Source organism: Eumetopias jubatus, unplaced genomic scaffold (genome assembly GCF_037043125.1).
Source record: "Eumetopias jubatus isolate StellerSeaLion01/CBP00866 unplaced genomic scaffold, mEumJub1_p1.0 scaffold_3, whole genome shotgun sequence".
NCBI lineage: Eukaryota > Metazoa > Chordata > Mammalia > Carnivora > Otariidae > Eumetopias > Eumetopias jubatus.
This window is the reverse complement of record NW_028274809.1, coordinates 22491435-22496825: the sequence shown is the minus strand read 5'-3', so window position 1 is coordinate 22496825 and position 5391 is coordinate 22491435. Positions and strand designations below refer to the sequence as shown.

The window sequence follows — 5391 nt, the reverse complement described above, 5'->3', positions numbered from 1 at the left end:
GTTGTTCACTCAGCCTTTCCCTCACTTTCTGTTTGTAAACTGATGATGATAACAGTACCCACCTTGTAGGGCTGGTATGAGGAGTAGATGAGACAAAGTTTGTAAGAACACTTAGGACGGGCGTCCCCGTCCTGTCGGGGCCGTCATGGCGGGTTTGCTGAAGAAGACTACCGGCCTTGTGGGATTGGCTGTATGTGAAAGTCCACACGAGAGGCTAAGAATATTGTGCACAAAGATTCTTGATGTTCTTGAGCAAATTCCTAAAAACGCAGCATATAGAAAGTATACAGAACAGATTACAAATGAGAAGCTGAGTATGGTTAAAGTGGAACCAGATGTTAAGAAATTAGAAGACCAACTTCAGGGTGGTCAACTAGAAGAGGTGATTCTTCAGGCTGAAAATGAACTAAGTCTGGCCAGAAAAATGTTACAGTGGAAACCATGGGAGCCTTTAGTGGAAGAGCCTCCTGCCAAGCAGTGGAAGTGGCCAATATAATCATCATTGAATGACTAGTGTGTTCATGGGAAATGGATGTAATTAAATGTTCTGTTATATTAAAAATGTTTCTATATTATTGACATAATCAAGAAAACTAATACAGAGCATATTTAGGACACTTCTTAAAATTGATACTATGGTAATAGGGACTTGTGAATCCATTTTTGATATGTAAAGCATTCATTTAAGCTATCTTAAAGATTTTGTTGGAGTTTTTTTGTTGTTTGTTGTTTGTTTTTTACAGAGAGGTTGTGGAAAGATTTGAAAGTTAATTGGAAAAATTCCTATAGATTTTCAATGCAGAAGCCATAACCAAAATGTTAAGTATTTATAGTGGCATCTTCAACACATCATTTAATGATTTTTATCTTGAAAAAAAACAGGAAAGATACTTTATTATTGTTTAGACAAATTTAAAGTGAAGTAGTAAGAGTAAAAACCATCAAGTTATAGCTGTACAGTTGAAGAAATTGATTTGGTATTTGGAAGAAAAATTTCTTTCTTGAAAGAAAAAATTTCTTATAGTGGTAGTTGGAAAAACTTTTCCATTTGTCTCATTTAAAGAAGTTAGCTTTCTGTTCTTAGCCTTTAGTTTTCTTGATCACCCAAAGTACATCAGATTGAGATAGAATTTATGTAAAAGGAAAGACATCAAGAGTTCCTAAAGTTTTTCATAGGCTTATATTCAGAACATCTTACTCATACATGGGTTGTAACTTCCAAGTGGAATCACTAGGTAGTTTACACTAAGTTTCCAATATGAGTGCAGTTGGGTATCAAACCCAAGATAAGTGCTAATTCAAGGAAAGAAACAATTGGCATAAATTACTTTTCACGTGTCCTCACCCTTTCACCCTAGACCCTATCATTTCTAAATACTTAAATTTGGTATTTTTTAACCTTAAAGATAGTGCTTTTGTGTGTATTTGTACACATATGTTTTTGTGTCTTTTGCTATCCCTTGGGGCAAAGTAGAATCATTCAGAATTTTCAGAAAGAGAAAATTGTACTTTTTTTCTGATATATTTCTCCCCTTACAGAGATGTAAATTGAATGGTAAATAAATATTAAATGAAAAAAAGAAAAACACTTAGGACACCATCCTGAACAAAAAATACCATTTGTAAAACATGCTAGGGTCGCCTGGCTGGCACAGTTGGGTTAGGCGTCCGACTCTTGGTTTTGGCTCAGATCGTGATCTCGGGGTTGTGAGATCGAGCCCCATGTCAGGCTTCATGCTCAGGGCAGAATCTGCTTGAGATTCTCTCCCTCTCCCTGCCCCTTCTGCTTGTGCTCTCTCTCTTTCAAATAAATCTTTTAAAAAATGCTAGTCATTATTCATGATGCTTTGGTGTATATGGAAGCATGGGAGGTAGTGGAGGAGGATATTTATGTATGCAAATGGCTTAAAAATAGTAAATGTATATTTATGGAAGATTTTTTTCAGTTTCTGAATAGGTAGCCAAGAGATTTCTGAGTTCTTTCAACCTTTCATCTATTCTGCTTCCCCACACCTCACTTCTTACCATTAAACAAAAGGATATTACAGAGACTTTCTGTAAGTAAAGTGGCATTATCTTTTTTTATTGAAATAAGATTCACATAACAAAATTGACCATTTTAACAATTTCAAAGTGTACAAGTCAGTGATTTTAAGTGCTATATATTCACAAATTTATATCACCATCACCACCTTTTGTGCCTGACTTCATTCACTTAGTGTTTCCAAGGTTTCATGTTGTAGCATGTTTCAGAACTTCATTCCTTTTAACAGTCAAATAGTATTCAATTGTATGGATATATCACATTTTGTTTATCTAGTCATCAGTTAATAAACATTTGGGTTGTTTCCACCTTTTGGCTATTATGAATAATGGTATGATGAACGTGTGTGTACAAGTTTTTATGTGAACATATGTTTTCAGTTCTCTAGGGTATATACCTAGGAGTGGAATTGCTGGGTCCTATGGCAGTTCTGGGGTTAACTTTTTGCAGAACCACCGAACTGTTTTCCACAGCAGCTGGACCATTTTACTTTTCCACCAGAATGTATGAGGGTTTCAATTTCTCCACCAAGGCGTCATGTGTTTGAGTCAAATACAGCTTTCAGCCCTTGGCTCAGCATCTTGTGACTAATGCTGAATTATACAGATCAGTAGATTTCATTGTAAAGTCCTGTCCGGTGGTTTGCTGGCAGAGACCATGTTTCCTTCTGGAACAAAATGGCAGTTTCCAAAGTACTGTAATGTGAGGAGAGAAAAGAGAAGGCCAAGGGAGAATCCTTGGCCTTCGTTGTATTTTATGTAAGAGGAGCCTGCTGTGGTGGGCAGCACGCAGGACCTGGGATTCCAGCACCAGTGAGCCCAGGATGCAGTCGATTAGCCTCCCACCGCCTCCAAGCAGTACTAATTGTGAGTCTTCGGGGGCTCCACACCCGAGCTATTTTAGAAAGAGATTCGCCTCCTAAGATTGTTGAAACCCACATGTCTCTAAAGAGTAAAAAGGAATTCAAGGAAATGTAAAACATGCTTTAATATCTCATACCTGACTCTACTGAGGAATGTTAAAAAAGGAATTTCCGTTTTTGGCTTTCAGCTGAAGCACCATTTCTCTGCTCTTTTATTGCAGTATTTTCTTTCCTTCCTTTGTAATTTATATAGATTTTGTTTGCAGTTCAAATTAATCTTTTATTTTAATGAAGCTACAGAGTGAGACAATGTGGCAATGACAGTAACTTTCATTTAAAATAGCACCATATACTCTTTAAAAAGAGTTTTCTTAGTCTTAAAAACCCATGGTAGTGCATGGTCATCTTTGTGCTGCTTCTGCTTTATCAGCCCTTATGGTTATCTTTAAATGTTCCCAAACATGAGAAGTCCCAAGAGTGGTCTTCTTTTTTTTTTTTAATGGTTGAAATGTATTTCCTGAAAATGGGAGTTTTTAATTGGAGCCTGCCACTTTCCCTACCACAGTAATGGAAATTTACTGAATAGGAAGCAATTTCAGCATTTAAATGTGCTGATGTGATGTTTCTTAATCACCTTAATGAGTTTCATGCAACTAGAAATGGAATAGAATTTTCAATGGAAATATAATTAAATAGAAAAGTCATTTCCTATACTTGTAATTTCCACCTGATCATTTCTTTATTCACCTCCTTAGAAAGTGTGCCTCACAGACTTATGGTGATATTATTATACACACTAATTTGCATCATTCACTTAGGTCATCAGCACTGAAAATATAAAAACACAAATTTTGTTACAAATCGAATGCAGCAAGGCAAAGTAAAGCTTCAAATCTACAATTTTTCTTTTTAACATCTGATATATTTACTAGTTTTACCTAATTTTTTCTTGAATTGGCAATTTCTTGCCTGAATCGAGATTGGTCTTTTAACTATGGCTTTTCAATCTGGCCTGTTTAAGAATCCTCAGGGGAAGAAGTATCATGAGTCAGTAAAAACTGTAAAAGAACTTTGGAAATCCTCTTGGTTCTCGTGTTTGAATGATTTTACTGAGAAATGGTAAAAAAAGAAAGTTTTATCATTCTTGCATTTTGATGCCAAAACATGAAAGGCCATTTAAATTTGTTTAATTTGCTCTTATTATTTAAATGTAGTTACTGATTCACTATTGAAAGTTTAATTGTAAGATTAATACACTGCTTTTGAGAATCTAGCAGACATTCTGGAAAAAGTGTAGTTTAAAATCTTAAATGTGGAGCTTGTGTCTTCTACATTTCATTTATAAATTGTCAGAAGGGCTTGCTATCCATTTAATTAATACAGTCCAAGTGGATTTACTTAAACTCACATTTGGGAAGATAGTTTTAGGTTTGCAGATAGGCAAGTGGTTTGAAGCACATTCTCAACTGATAGCTGTTCTTTTCTTATGTTTTAAAATATAAAGACTTTTAAGCAAGATGGAGTTGAGGTGTAGACCTTCACCTGCATGTTACCTGGGCCTCCTCTTCACATATGAAGACGAGGGGACCAGCCTGCTTTCTCTCAGGCCTGCCTGCATCTTCAGTGGTACTTCCCATTGCATGGTGTGTAGATTTATATTGAATCACATTTTCTCTTCAGTGATCAGTGATGACACATGTGAGACGGTCATATAATATCACCACCATCTGTTTCTTCTGTGATTTTTTTTTTTTTAAACATATACAGAGCGGCTGCTGTCTTGGTCATTACTGGCCTAATAAAGCTGAATGATTAGGAAAGTTAAACAGAAATATGGGCTTTGGGTCTGTGTCTTGCTAAGGAAAACTAATCTGAGCTGCATTCTTTATAAAATTAGATTGCAAAACCTCCTCCCAATGAGATACTAAATGTCAGGGCATTTTGTAAACTGTAAATCAATTCAAATGTGAGATTTATTTTTTTTTAAACAAATGAATCCTGAGGAAATCTCTTTTTGTAGTTAGTCTTAATATTCATTGACAGGTGTTTACTGAAATATTTTCTTCCATTACACAAAAATGTATAAAAATATTGTATATTATGAATTACTAATTTTTTACTAATTAAAAATCAGCTATCTCCAGTGCCATTATTTACTAGTCTAGATGCCAGATTTAATCTCAAAGTTTTGTCGTTTCCCCAAAGTTAAATTGAAAAGGAGGTGTCCTTTGTAGATGAGGAGTTTTGCAAACTCTGTCCTGCTGGGGCACCCTGAAAAGTGTCAGCTGGCAGGCATCAAGAGAACCTGGGGTTGAGGTTCTTGTATCACACCATTGCCCTAAGACAAAGCTCCTCTAGGATGTGCTATTCAAGTCGTTTTAACATCTCATCTTTTTCCCTTCCTAGAAGGTAACCTCTTTGAATAGGTGTTTATTCAGTGAGGGGAAGAAGGGAAGGAGGGGGAATGATGTTTGGAAAAGAACAA

The 5391-nt window shown here is 35.8% G+C and overlaps 1 pseudogene; it reads left to right on the top strand.

Moving 5' to 3' along the window:
* LOC114215982 (NADH dehydrogenase [ubiquinone] 1 alpha subcomplex subunit 5 pseudogene) lies at positions 1 to 592 on the top strand (annotated as a pseudogene).
* Positions 593 to 5391: the final 4799 nt, after the last annotated feature.